Below are 15,173 nucleotides of genomic sequence, written 5' to 3'. Positions count from 1 at the left end.
TATATCCAGGTTTTTATGGATACTCCAAAAATTCTTTCCATTAACATCTCGTAGGTTAACTAGCAGTTTCACTCATTAAAACAAAGCAAGTTAATGGTTTCTTACAGTTGGGAAAATTGAGGCTGAGAATGGGAGAAGGAATTAACAGATACCTATTGCCACACACTGCCTTGGAGCTTTATATGTACCGTCTCATTCAATCTTCACACAACTTGTTTTATAGAGAAGGAAACTATACCAGTCAGGATAGCCCAGGTTTTGCTGCAGTAACAGACAATCCCCAAAGCTCATTGACTTCAAACAACAAAGGTTTGTTTTTGCCCATACTGTGTGCTCATTGCTGTTCAGCAGGAGGCTTTATTCCACAAAGTGTGTCCTCACTTTGGGTCCAGGGCAGAAGGAACAGCCTCTAATGGTGACTAATGGAAAAGTGAAGACAGTAAAATTCACACTGGCTCCTAAAGCTTCCAAGCAAAAGTAACACACATCATTTCTGCTGCCATTTCCTTAGCAAGTCTTATGGCCACACCTAACTTCAAGTGAGTAGGGAAGGATAAGCTGATCATTGCTCAGAGGGCAAGAGCCAGAATATTTGAGAACAACCACAATGACCCCCACAGAAGCTGAGAGTCCCAGAGGTGAAGTGATTTGCCCAGATCCCACGGCTCCAAAGTGGCAGAGCAGGGATTTGAACTGTCAGCTGTTTCCCCCAGAAACCTGTGCATGTAACAAGGTGGTTATAGACTTGGGCTCTAACATCATGCTTCTGGCTTGAACTCTATCTCCAGTATTCACCAGCTATGTTATCCTAATTAGGCAAGTCTTTTAACCTCTCAGAGCCTCACTTATTTGTTAAATGAAGACACTAGTGCAGGACCATGTTCTGAAAACCAAAACTTTTTTCATAAGTTTGGGGCAAACTCATTTGGCAGCCAGGCTCAGCTTGAACTGGGTGAGACTATTTATATCATTCCTTATTTCTCTTGGTGTCAATATTCATAGGTTTCACTGTAGAAATATTAAAGTGTTTGGTTGCAGGCCGCTGGGGACGTTATACCATACATAGCATACGCAACCTAATTACTTAATTACTAAACCCTGGAACTTGCTTTTTTTTTTTTTTTTTTTTTTTGGATAAGGGACAACAGTCCTGTAGTACCTCCCTCATAGGGTCATCATAAGGATTAAGGGAAATGATTTGTTCAAAAATTCTGAGCACAGGGCCCAGCACATAGTGAGTGCTCCATGCTTGGTGGTTATTTTTGGTCCCTAGATTGAACTGTTGAGGCAGGAAGAGGCCTGGGCTGCAAGAGACTGCCGTACAAGCTGAAACCACAGCAAGAAAAGAGTGGGAACACTCCAGTTTGCACAGAACCCACATCAGCGGGTCTCTCAGTTTCCTGAGTGTTCTTTCGTAGGAAACAGAGGTTCTTTAGGGCCCCATTAATCCCCTAGGGTGTTTTTGGAATGATTCACTCTGAGAGCAAATGGAGTGTTTGGGTCCTCGGAAAAAGACAAAGTGCTTTGTAAGTATACGGTATTGTTTTCACGCTTATTAAATGTGATGTGCCCTTTCCATCAGGCAAGAGTCCAGGGCTTTGTCATATTCATTTATCAGAATCGTGGAACCCAAAACCCGCTCCTCAGAAGACCTCAAAGCCCTGCCTTATGGTTAGAACCCGAGACCCCACCGTCCACTCTGGGCAGCTTCCTGTCTCTCTGCTAAATAGACTGGAGTTCTGCGTAAATTTCATTTGGCAAAGGGTTCTGCTGTTTGGAGAAACCCCCCCTTCTCCTCCCAGCTGGAGAACTGCAACCCAGGGAGGCACCATGCGTGGCAGTCAGAACCTGGGCTAGGACTGTGGTGGGATCCCCACTGATCACTCACTGGCTCCAAGATGCCCTTAGGCAGGTGGTGACCCCCCTGTGATCCACTTTCCTCATCTGTTAATGAAGATGTCAATGGTTGTTATGAGGATTAAATAAGCTAATTTACGGAAAGTTCTTAGAACAGTGCCTGATACAGTAGCCACACTAGTGATGCTGGCTATTATTAATATTTTCTCACAGCGAGTTTGTGGTAGAGCCAGTACCTGGGCCTTCTATCAAAAGAGAGAAGGAATCTTGTTCAACTAAATTCATGGATTTGCCCTCTGCCTGCTGACTGGGCTGTCCCATCATGACCCTAGATGGGTTATTGGGTGCCAAGACACTGCTCTTCTCAGTCCTCGGAGTGGCCAGGCAAGGCATGGGGCAGCAGAGCCCATGGACAGACCACTTCTGGCCTCAGGGAGCTTTCCAGGGTCTCTCAGCAAGTGGCCCAATAGAGGGGTTCTGACGGGGCCTCTGAGGCCCCTTTAGGTACATAGGACAATGGGTAAATGAATTGTTTGACCATGTCTTGGACAGATGCCTGGACAGAGCCCCTCCAGGTTACCCCAGCTGTTCTCCCATCTTCTTTGTATCTCATGCTGAGCAAAAGGTCAGGAAGCAGTGCTTTAAATTCAGCACAAGGATCCAAACTGCAGTGAGATGCCACTTCATACCCACTAGGATGGTTATAATTAAAAAGCAAACAAGCAGAACAGAAAATAACAAATGGGGAAGATTTGGAGGAATTCCTGGTGAGAATGTAAAACGATGCAGCTGCTGTGGAAAACAGTTTGGCAGTTCCTCAAAAAGTTAAACATAGAATCGCCATATGACCCAGCAATTCCATTCTTAGGTATATACCTAAGAGGAATGAAAACAGGTAGGTATTCAAATACTTATGCATGAATATAGCAGCACCATTCACAATAGCTAAAAGGTGCAAATAGCCCAAAATGTCCACCAGTGGATGAATGGGCAAACAAAATGTGGCATATTGATATAATGGAATATTATTTAGCCATAAAAAGGAATGACATTTGGATACATGCTACAACATGGATGAACTCTGAAAACATTGTGCTAAGTGAAAGAAGCCTGATGCAAAAGATCTCATTATATGATTCCATACGATCATATAATATTCCATATTCATATTCTGGGTATGGAATATCCAGATAGGTAAATTCATAGAGACAGAGGGTAGATTAATGGTTTCCAGGGGCTGGGGAATGGAGGATGGGGCATGACTGTTTAATGGGCACAGGGTTTCCTTTGGAAGTGATAAAAATGGTTTGGAACTTGACAGAAGTGATTGTTGAATAACACTGTGAATGTATTGAATGCCACTGAATTGTATACTTTAAAATGGTTAATTTTGGCTGAGAGTGGTGGCTCACGACTGTAATCCCAGCATTTTGGGAGGCCAAGGCAGGCAGATCGCTTGAGTCCAGGAGTTCGAGGCTAGCCTGGTCAACATGGGGAAACCCCATCTCTAGAAAAAATTAGCCAGACATGGTGGCGCATGCCTGTGGTGCTGGCTACTTGAGGGGCTGAGGTGGGAGGATTCCTTCAGCCCAGAAATTTGAGGTTACAGTGAGTTATGATCACACCACTGCACTCTAGCCTGAGTGACAGAGTAAGACTCCATCTCAAAAACATAAAATAAATGATTAATTTCATATTATGTAAAGTTCACCTCAATTTAAAAATTATAAATAAATTCAGTGCAAGAAGTTGCCACCAGAATTCAGTCAACAGGTCAGCTGTGTTCATGTGGAAAATACCAGGGGTGAATTCAGTCAATCGCCCTAAGCATGGCCCTGGGGGAGCACCCTTCATTCCCCATGGCCCCAGGAAACTGTGCACTCCTCCAGCTGAGGGCATCTCACTCATTTCCAGCTCCCTTGCAGCTGATCTGGCACATGACAAATCCTTAAGAGATTTGGAACTAACTCCTGTGGGTAACTGATGAAACACGGTGAATGCACAGGTGCCTGTCCTCCACTCACCAGCTCTGCAATATTGTGCTAGAAGCTTAATCTCAGCACTTAGTTTTTCTCACTGTGAAGTAACATGGGACAACAAGGCCAAGTCTAGATCCACTGTGCTGGCCCAGCAACCAGATGCATCTAAACCACCATGGCTAGCCTGGGCGCACTGGCAGGACTCTGCAGAGGGCAGCTGCTGCTGGTCTTAGGTGATTATCATTGTTATCCATGGTCAAGGGCATCTCGGTCTGTGGTCTTTTGAGAAACTGCTTTTGCCACTATCTGAACTAAGGTATTTTTCTGCCTTTTCCCAATTCAAAAAAAGTTCATTTTCTCTATCATTTTTCTCTACCAATATGTTTTTGTCCATAAACCTCTAATGTCTGCTACCCCTTGTCTACGGTAAAATAAGAAAGGAAGTGTCTGGTTTTATGGAAAAAGTAGACATTGTAGGCATTGTACATCAAATATGTGAATGTTCTGGGCGTTGACCAGTGTCTTGTGAGGAACACAAGAGTCTTGGGAGCCCAGCAGCCCTGCCAATGTTGCCTGCATGACCTTGGAAATCACGTGACCTCTCTGTGCCTGAGTTCCCTCATAGGGTGTGAGGAGGACTGAGTAAGTTACTGTAGGTCAAGTGCTCAGCCAGCATCAGCACAAAGTGAACTTCCCAATCTGCACACTTAGACACTAAATGGGGTTTAAAAGCAGTTCTGGTTTTTTATGTAGTTACAGACATCATATCTAGAGTTGGTTGAGGTATGGAAGAACAATGATCGGATTCCTGGATCCAACTGCATTTGGGCCTCTGTGGTTGGATCCGATCTCTGGCAGCTTACTGAGGGACCAGCTGTCCTCGGTGGCGTTGGCAGGTACTGACATCCCTAACGGTGGTGGATGAGGTTTATTCTGCAATAGAAGTGACACTGTCAGCTCAGGGCTGGATCTGGGCCTAGAAATATTTTGTTTGGCCATACTAAATTAAAACAACACAGAAATGTCACATAAAAATCTGAATTTTGGAGTTTTCTGGAAAGAGCAGGAAATGCCCCCTGCCCATAGCTTACACCTGCTCCCCGCTATTCACTTAGGTTACCTGCCTGGCACCATGGACGCTGGAGTTTGCAGCCTTTGATCTAAATTGCAAATGTATTTGTGGCACTTGAGATAGTTTTCGTTAATGCACTGATCATTAACTTTTTAAAAATTTATCTAAAACAAAAAATCACTTGCCTTGAAACTAGAAGCGGAAGTAAAGTAGCTGTTTTTAAATTTGCCAACTATTATTTTGTATCATGGCTGTTTATAAACTGAAAACATTCATTTCAGACTTCATCATTTACCACTTCTTCTTAGACACAATTTTCCTCCTCTGGAGTATCTCATAAATGCTGGGTTCCTCTTGGGCCTAATTGGATCCTTTGACTAAAGGAGGAAGGGAGCTCGGCTGAGAAAACTAGGCAGACTCCATCCAAGAATTCAGTTTACTCATCAGTTTTGCTTAACTTAAGAAAAACAAGCTTCCACCATCCTCCTCTGGGCCTGTTTCTGAGCTCACACTTGGAAAGGTCAAATAAACACAATAAATCCATTAGAAGGCCTTCATATTAAGCCCCTGGGGCTTATGCTATTTAGCAAGAGGCTAAGAGATGACGTTTCCCAAGTAGAGGAAGTTTGCTCAAGCATAGCTGTTTGCTAGAAAACAGGAGTCAACTGTGCCAGTTAGTCTCAGAGGTTGTGAGGAGCACAGCCCCAGGCTGCTTCAGGAAGGGGGCTTGATGGTGGTGGTTCTGGTGGCTGGGTCTGGAGGGGAGAAGACCCCCTTGTGGAGTCCGCGTCAGCTCCCTTTCCCTTTCCAAATTCTTCAGGTCAAATCGCAGTTGGAATTAGGTGGATTGAACCCGTTAGTTGCTGCCCCCCACTAGGCAGGGTCCCTCACTCTGGCTGAGCTTGGAAAACCAGCTGGCACCACCACATGGAGCAGGGCTGAGGGTCAGGGCCATGGGGCCCCTGGGACTCAGGAACAGAACTGATAGGGTTGGTGAAGAGGTTTCCTTTGCAGTGACCATCATCCCACTTCTTCAGGGGAGCTGGCAACAGAGAATGCATCCCAGACCATGTTGCCCCAGTTCCAATCCCATTCTCACCACTTAACTGTGACCTTGAGCAAGTGCCTATCCTCTCAACTGCCTCCATTTCCTCCAGTCTGTAGCTGGGCATTCATAATAGTAACTACCTCATTGGGTTGTTATGAGGATTAAATACAGTAAGACAAAGAAAGTGCTTAGAACATCTCACGACATAGGAAGTGCTATGTAAGCTACAACTTTCTACAGCTATAATGTTACTATTATTATTGCCAAAAAAATCAGTTGAAGAGTCCAGTAAGAGCACTCAGTTGGGCTTTGAAAATATGTCAACACTCATGAGTTTCTCTGCTTCTGATGAGAAGATTGGAAGGAGGATACTGAAGAGTGAAGCAGGCTGATGGGTGTGGCGGAAGCCACAGGTCACACGGAACTGGCTCTGAGCCCCACATCTGAGCCCCGGCTCACGGATGCATTAGATGCTGTGTCCTGAGCAGGAGTCTATTTGGAATTATCTGTGGTTATTGATGTAGAAGCATCCTACCTGGATGTTCAGTCCTCAGCTCCCTACACCAGCTGCCTATTTTTCACCTTGTCCCGAAGAACTAACTTCTCTGAAATATTAATAATAGCTGTCATTGATTGATTGTCCACAAAGGACAGGGCCTATGCTGGGTACCTGGACTCTGTCCCTTTTCTACTCCTCCCAGCACTCCCCACGAGGCAGGTGATGTTCCCATTTTACAGAGGAAGCAGCCTGCCCTGTAAAGCCAGAACCTGACTCTAGGTCTTCTAAGTCCAGGCCTGGGCTGCTGTTTCCTTCCAGCTCTGCCTTTGCCCAGCCACGCTAAATTCTAAGCAGGCAAGAGTGACTCTGTTATTACTCCTTAGCTAGAATTTATAATTCATCTTCTGGCCAAGCTCTTTGAGTTTGGTTGGGGCCACTTCATAACTTTCTCATTCACTTTTGTTCTCTTTCTCTGTTTTTATTTTTATTTTTAAGTTCTAGGGCACATGTGTACAATGTGCAGGTTTGTTACATAGGTATACATGTGCCATGTTGGTTTGCTGCACCCATCAACTCATCATCTACATTAGGTATTTCTCCGAATGCTATCCCTCCTATAGCCCCCACCTCCCACCCGACAGGCCCTGGTGTGTGATGTTCCCTGCCCCGTGTCCGTGTGTTCTCATTGTTCAACTCCCACTTATGAGTGAGAACATACGGTGTTTGGTTTTCTGTCCTTGTGATAGTTTGCTGAGAATGATGGTTTCCAACTTCATCCATGTCCCTGCAAAGGACATTAACTCATCCTTTTTTATGGCTGCATAGTATTCCACGGTGTATATGTGCCATATGTTCTTAATCCAGTCTATCATTGTTGAACATTTGGATTGGTTCCAAGTCTTTGCTATTGTGGATAGTGCTGCAATAAACATACGTGTGCATGTGTCTTTATTGTAGCATGATTTATAATCCTTTGGGTATATACCCAGTAATGGGATTGCTGGGTCAAATGGTATTTCTGGTTCTAGATCCTTGAGGAATTGCCACACTGTCTTCCACAATGGTTGTACTACTTTACACTCCCACCAACGGTACAAAAGCATTCCTATTTCTGCACATCCTCTCCAGCACCTGTCTTTTTCATGATCGCCATTCTAACTGGCGTGAGATGGTATCTCATTGTGGTTTTGATTTGCATTTCTCTGATGACCAGTGATGATGAGCATTTTTTCATATGTCTGTTGGCTGCATAAATGTCTTCTTTTGAGAAGTGTCTATTTATATCCTTTGCCTAATTTTTGATGGGGTTGTTTGTTTTTTTCTTGTAAATTTGTTTAAGTTCTGTGTAGATTCTGGATATTAGCCCTTTGTTAGATGAGTAGATTGCAAACATTTTCTCCCATTCTGTAGGTTGCCTGTTCACTCTGATGATAGGTTCTTTTGCTGTGCAGAAGCTCTTTAGTTTAATTAGATGCTATTTGTCTATTTTGGCTTTTGTTGCCATTGCTTTTGGTGTTTTAGTCATGAAACTTTGCTCATGCCTATGTCCTGAATGGTATTGCCTAGGTTTTCTTCTAGGCTTTTTATGGTTTTAGGTCTTACATTTAGGTCTTTAATCCATCTTGAGTTAATTTTTGTATAAGGTGTAAGGAAGGGATCCAGTTTCAGCTTTCTACATATGGCTAGCCAGTTTTCCCAGCACCACTTACTAAATAGGGAATCCTTCCCTCATTGCTTGTTTTTGTCAGGTTTGTCAAAGATCAGATGGTTGTAGATGGTGTAGTATTATTTCTGAGTCCTCTGTTCTGTTCCATTGGTCTATATATCTGTTTTGGTACCAGTACCATGCTGTTTTTTTGGTTATTGTAGCCTTGTAGTATAGTTTGAAGTCAGGAGCCTGATGCCTCCCGGCTTTGTTCTTTTGGCTTAGGATTGTCTTGGCAATGCGGGCTCTTTTTTGGTTCCATATGAACTTTAAAGTAGTTTTTTCCAATTCTGTGAAGAAAGTCATTGGTAGCTTGATGGGGATGGCACTGAATCTATAAATTACCTTGGGCAGTATGACCAGTTTCACAATATTGACTCTTCCTATCCATGAGTATGGAATGTTCTTCTATTTGTTTATATCCTCTTTTATTTCGTTGGGCAGTGGTTTGTAGTTCTCCTCGAAGAGGTCCTTCACATCCCTTGTAAGTTGTATTCCTAGGTATTTTATTCTCTTTGTAGTAATTGTGAATGGGAGTTCACTCATGATTTGGTTCTCTGTTTGTCTGTTGTTGGTGTATAGGAATGCTTGTGATTTTTGCACATTGATTTTGTATCCTGAGACTTTGCTGAAGTTTCTTATCAGCTTAAGGAGATTTTGGGCTGAGACGATGGGGTTTTCCACATATACAATCATGTCTTCCACAAACAGAGACAATTTGATTTCCCCTTTTCCTAATTGAATACCCTTTATTTCTTTCTCTTGCCTGATTGCCCTGGCCAGAACTTCCAACACTATGTTGAATAGGAGTGGTGAGAGAGGGCATCCCTGTCTTGTGCCAGTTTTCAAAGGGAATGCTTCCAGTTTTTGCCCATTCAGTATGGTTTTGGCTGTGGGTTTGTCATAAATAGCTCTTATTATTTATCCAGGAATTTATCCATTTCTTCTAGATTTTCTACTTTATTTGTGTAGAGGTGTTTATAGTATTCTCTGATGTATTGTATTTCTGTGGGATCAGTGGTGATATCCCCTTTATCATTTTTTATTGCATCTATTTGATTCTTCTCTCATTTCTTCTTTATTAGTTTTGTTAGCAGTCTATGTATTTTGTTGATTTTTTCAAAAAACCGGCTCCTGGATTCATTGATTTTTTTTTAAGGGTTTTTTTGTGTCTCTATCTCCTTCAGTTCTGCTCTGATCTTAGTTATTTCTTGCCTTCTGCTAGCTTTTGAATTTGCTTGCTCTTGCCTCTCTAGTTCTTTTCATTGTGATGTTAGCGTGTCGATTTTAGATCTTTCCTGCTTCCTCTTGTGGTCATTTAGTGCTATAAATTTCCCACTACACACTGCTTTAAATGTGTACCAGAGATTCTGGTACATTGTGTCTTTGTTCTCATTGGTTTCAAAAACATCTTTATTTCTGCCTTCATTTCATTATGTACCCAATAGTCATTCAGGAGCAAGTTGTTCAGTTTCCATGTAGTTTTGGGATTTTGAGTGAGTTTCTTAATCCTGAGTTCTAATTTGATTGCACTGTGGTCTGAGAGACAATTTGTTGTGATTTCTGTTCTTTTGCATTTGCTGAGGAGTGTTTTACTTCCAATTATGTGGTCAGTTTTAGAATAAGTGTGATGTGGTGCTGAGAAGAATGTATATTCTGTTGATTTGGGGTGGAGAGTTCTGTAGATGTCTATTAGGTCCACTTGGTCCAGAGCTGAGTTCAAGTCCTGGATGTCCTTGTTAACCTTCTGTCTCGTTGATCTGTCTAATAATGACAGTGGGATGTTAAAGTCTCCCATTATTATTGTGTGGGAGTCTAAGTCTCTTTGTAGATCTCTAAGGACTTCCTTTATGAATCTGTGTGCTCCTGTATTGGGTGCATTTACATTTAGGGTAGTTAGCTCTTCTTGTTGAATTGATCCCTTTACCATTATGTAATGGCCTTCTTTGTCTCTTTTGATCTTTGTTGGTTTAAAGTCTGTTTTATCAGAGACTAGGATTGCAACCCCTGCTCTTATTTTATTTATTTACTGATTTATTGCTTTCCATTTGCTTGGTAGATCTTCCTCCATCCCTTTATTTTGAGCCCATGTGTGTCTTTGCATGTGAGGTGGGTCTCCTGAATACAGCACACCAATGGGTCTTGACTTTTTATCCAATTTGCCAGTCCATGTCTTTTAATTGGGGCATTTAGCCCATTTACGTTTAAGGTTAATATTGCTATGTGTGAATCTGATCCTGTCATTATGATGTTAGCTGGTTATTTTGCTTGTTAGTTGATGCAGTTTCTTCCTAGCATCGATGGTCTTTACAATTTGGCATGTTTTTGCAGTGGCTGGTACCGGTTGTTCCTTTCCATGTTTAGTGCTTCCTTCAGGAGCTCTTGTAAGGCAGGCCTGGTGGTGACAAAATCTCTCAGCATTTGCTTGTCTATAAAGGATTTTATTTCTCCTTCACTTATGAAGCTTAGTTTGGCTGGATATGAAATTCTGGGTTGAAAATTCTTTTCTTTAAGAATGTTGAATATTGGCCCTCAGTCTCTTCTGGCTTGTAGGTTTTTGGCCGAGAGATTCACTGTTAGTCTGATGGGCTTCCCTTTGTGAGTACCCTGACCTTTCTCTCTGGCTGCCCTTAACATTTTTTCCCTCATTTCAACCTTGGCTTATCTGACAATTATGTGTCTTGGGGTTGCTCTTCTCGAGGAGTATCTTTGTGGTATTCTCTATCTCCTGAATTTGAATGTTGGCCTGCCTTGCTAAGTTGGGGAAGTTCTCCTGGATAATATCCTGAAGAGTGTTTTCTAACTTGGATCCATTCTCCCCATCACTTTCAGGAACACCAGTCAAACATAGATGTGGTCTTTTCACATAGTTCCATATTTCTTGGAGGCTTTGTTCGTTTCTTTTCACTCTTTTTGCTCTAATCTTGTCTTCTCACTTTATTTCATTAATTTGATCTTCAATGACTGATATCCTTTCTTCCACTTGATTGAATCGGTTATTGAAGCTTGTGCATGCATCACGAAGTTCTTGTGCTGTGGTTTTCAGCTCCATCAGGTCATTTAAGGTCTTCTCTACACTGTTTATTCTAGTTAGCCATTCGTCTAACCTTTCTTCAAGGTTTTTAGCTTCCTTGCAATGGGTTAGAACACGCTCCTTTAGCTCGGAGAAGTTTGTTACTACCGACCTTCTGAAGCCTACTTCTGTCAGCTTGTCAAACTCATTCTCCGTCCAGTTTTGTTCCTTTGCTGGCGAGGAGCTGCAATCCTTTGGAGGAGAAGAGACGCTCTGGTTTTTGGAATTTTCAGCTTTTCTGCTCTGGTTTCTCCCCCTCTTTGTGGTTTTATCTATGTTTGGTCTTTGATATTGGTGACCTGCAGATGGGGTTTTGGTATGGATGTGCTTTTTGTTGATGTTGATGCTATTCCTTTCTGTTTGTTAGTTTTCCTTCTAACAGTTGGGCCTCTCAGCTGCAGGTCTTTTTGAATTTGCTGGAGGTCTACTCTAGACCCTGTTTGCCTGGGTATCACCAGCAGAGGCTGCAGAACAGCAAATATTGCTGCCTGATTCTTCCTCTGGAAGCTTCGTCCCAGAGGGGTACCTGCCTGTATGAGGTGTCTGTCGGCCCCTACTGGGAGGTGGCTCCCAGTCAGGCTACACAGGGGTCAGGGACCCACTTAAGAAGGCAGTCTGTTCGTTCTCAGAGCTCAAACGCCATGCTGGGAGAACCACTGGTCTCTTCAGAGCTGTCAGACAGGGACGTTTAGGTCTGCTGAAGCTGTCTGCTGCCTTTTGTTCTGATATGCCCTGCCCACAGACGTGGAATCTACAGCAAAGCAGTAGGCCTTGCTGAGCTGTGGTGGGCTCCACCCAGTTTGAGCTTCCCAGCCTCTTTGTTTACACTGTGAGCATAAAACCGCCTACTCAAGCCTTAGCAATGGCGGACGACCCTCCCCTTGCCATGCTGCTGCATCGCAGGTCAATCTCAGACTGTTGCGGTAGCACTGAGCAAGCCTCCGTGGGCATGGGACCCGCCAAGCCAGGCACAGGAGGGAATTTCCTGGTCTGCCTGTTGCAAAGACTGTGGGAAAAGTGCAGTATTTGGCCAGAAGTGTACCGTTCCTCCAGGTACAGACTGTCACAGCTTCCCTTGGCTAGAAAAGGGAAATCCCCCGATGCTTTGCGCTTCCCTGGTGAGGTGACACCCCGTCCTGTTTCGGCTTGCCCTCCATGGGCTGCACCCACTGTCCAACCAGTCCCAATGAGATGAACCAGGTACCTCAATTGGAAATGCAGAAATCACCCATCTTCTGCATCGATTTTGCTGGGAGCTGCAGACCAGAGCTGTTCCTGTTTGGCCATCTTGGAAGCCAGACCTAAATCCTCTCTCTCTCTCTTTGTTTTTAACTGAACTTCTGATACACAGAATTGGATTAAACATAATCCTTAGTTGTAATACACTGTCATCTTTGGTCCCATGCATAGCCCTCTTTAATTCTAATTTCCTTATTTACGTATTTGCCCCTTTATAATTTAATGCACACCCATGAATCTACCACCCAACCCAGTGCCTAGAACATTGATAATCAAGCACCTCTGTGCCCCTTGTGTCATCTCCGCCAATCTGCACCCTTGCTGAAAGGCAACCACTCTCAGAATTTTGTGCTTATTATTCCTTTGCTCTTTTCCTTATAGATTTTTTGTACATAGATGTGTGCCTCAATAATGCCTTGTTTCATTTTAGTTGTTCTGCAACTTCTCAAATTACATACTCCTATGCCAGTACCACTCAGTGTCATTGCTACAGCGTTAAGTAACCTGATATCTGGTAGGCAAGTCCTTCTGTCCCCAAATTCCTCATTTCTTTTTAGAAGGAGATGCCACAGGGAATTGGGGACCCGTTTCTGAGGACTTCACCCTGCCCTGGATGAAATTAGCACCAACTGTCTCTGCAAGCACCCTTCTGCTTCCCCTGCCTGGTCTCCGATGTTGGATGTGTTTCTTTCAGTACCTGTAGGGGCAGCTGGGTTGTTCCAGTGCTGCAGTGACAGGGAACACTGCAGAGGTTGGGAAGATCCGTGGAGCAGGGTGCATGCCAACCCAGAGGCACCCCCATCTGACACTCTCCCCATGTGACAAGGGCTGTCCCATCCAAGGCCAGCGTGTCCAACCATCGTGCAGCTCCCCGGGGCAGGCTCCAAGTCAGACTTTCTGGGACAATTGTAAGCTGAGTTAGGAGTATCCTCTACCAGACCAAGGAACTGGCGCAGTGTGTTGCTAATTCTGTCTGCCTGCAGGACCTTGCCAGGGTTCTTCAGTGGACTCAGGACAATATGAAAGAGCTACTTTTTATTCATTACCTGCATCAGAGGACCTGGGCTGCATTTTCCTTTGTAGAGATGCAGGCTCATTTCAGCTGCCTCCTCTCTCCTGAACACTGGGTTTCTCATTCTCATTGACCCAGCACCCACAGTATCCAAAGCAGAGCGGTAAGGGCTGGACAGCTAGCACGAGACCCAGCCCTGCCTGTGGGAGCCCATAGGGGCGAGGACAGCTCCAGCAACAGGGAACAGTTCTACAGAGATTCAAGGTGGTCAGGGATTTCCTGAAGTTTGAGGGCAGGGAGACCACATTTCCCAAACCCCAAATTAGGACAATGAGGTCTGGCAGCAGGACAGAATATTTCAAACTAGGATCGTCTCATAAAACTCTTAGGTTTAGTCACCATAATGACGAGAACCACTCACAGGCCTCTGCCTGGGAGGGTCTGATGAGGTTGTGGAGAAGTGCTCACAGCAGCAGGTGTGAGCTGTGTTTCATGGGGACACGGAAGGGCAAGGAGACCTAGGGAGGCTGCATTCATAATGGAGTCAGGAAGACAGAAAGAATGGAACACAGAGATGTTTAGGACGTGGACATGAAAGCACTTGGGGGTAGATTGGGCTTGGAGAGCAGAGGAGGGACATCGTGAGTGTGTCTGAAGGTCTCAACCTGTTAACACGGCTACAAAGACAGGGCTCCCACTAGAGAAGTACAGCAGTAAGGAGGAAGGGCAGGGAACTTGGTTTCACTGCAGAGAGTTGACATGTTTGTGAGGCCACGGACAGGCCATGTGGACCAGTGTATTAGAATCACTCAGATCATGTTAAAATGTTGCTTCTGATGCAGTAGGTCAGGGTGGAGCACAAGATCCTGCGTTTTCAACAGGCTCCCGGGTGACACTGGTGCTGCCAGTCCACAGATCAGGTAGCCAGGCTAACGAGGGTCCCAGACAAGAATCGGGCAGAGATCGCATGTGACAACGTCCCTAATTTGGATAAGGAGTTAAGTACCTGTTGAACTGAGGCATGTAGTGTCATTTTTCATTTCCCCCCACAAGAAAAATGTCTCAACTTCCAGAAAAACCATTATCGATCATCTTGATCAGAATCCAGGGATGCAAAAATGGAAGAGGAGATGTGCCTTTATATAATTTTTTTCATATGAAGAACTGATTCCTCTAACTTTCACAGGTATGACTTTGGTTGTAAGCAGTTGGGCAGAGCCATATTTTTCTTTCTGCCTCTTCGGAAGTGAATTTTCTGATGAGGTTAGCTCCCTCTCTCCATTTCACCCATGCGCTCACCAGCACAAGGTGGCAGGGTCTGCAATCAGACAGGAAGTGGCTGGTGTTGCGGTAATATTAGAGTCAGGGCAGCTCTGTGCCTTCATCACATCATGGCAGGGGAAGAATCAGAAGGTTCAGAACCCTGGAGACCAGGACTCCCATGCCTCCTCCTCATAATACCTGGACACAGGTATTCTCAAGCATGTCCATTAGTATGAATTGAAGTCAACATGTGCCCCCTGCCAGGGGTCAGTCTCATTTTGAGACCTCAGTCTGCCTGCAGAAATAATCTGTGAAGGGATTTCAGGCATGGGCCCAAGGTGCAGGGGGATGTATGTGGTTCCTCTGAGAACAAGGAGACCGTGTCCTGCCCAGGGTTGTCTCTGCAGACACCTCCTCCCTCTGCTC

The 15,173-nt window shown here is 44.3% G+C and overlaps 1 protein-coding gene across 4 annotated transcripts in view; it reads left to right on the top strand.

Annotated features, from left to right (window-relative positions):
• Positions 1–15,173, top strand: part of SPSB4 (splA/ryanodine receptor domain and SOCS box containing 4) — a 91,380-nt gene that overhangs the window by 60,130 nt on the left and 16,077 nt on the right. The window lies entirely within an intron of this gene.

Source organism: Symphalangus syndactylus, chromosome 10 (genome assembly GCF_028878055.3).
Source record: "Symphalangus syndactylus isolate Jambi chromosome 10, NHGRI_mSymSyn1-v2.1_pri, whole genome shotgun sequence".
In the NCBI taxonomy this organism is placed as follows: domain Eukaryota; kingdom Metazoa; phylum Chordata; class Mammalia; order Primates; family Hylobatidae; genus Symphalangus; species Symphalangus syndactylus.
Note: the sequence above shows the minus strand (reverse complement) of the source record. Positions and strands in the feature narration are given on the sequence as shown.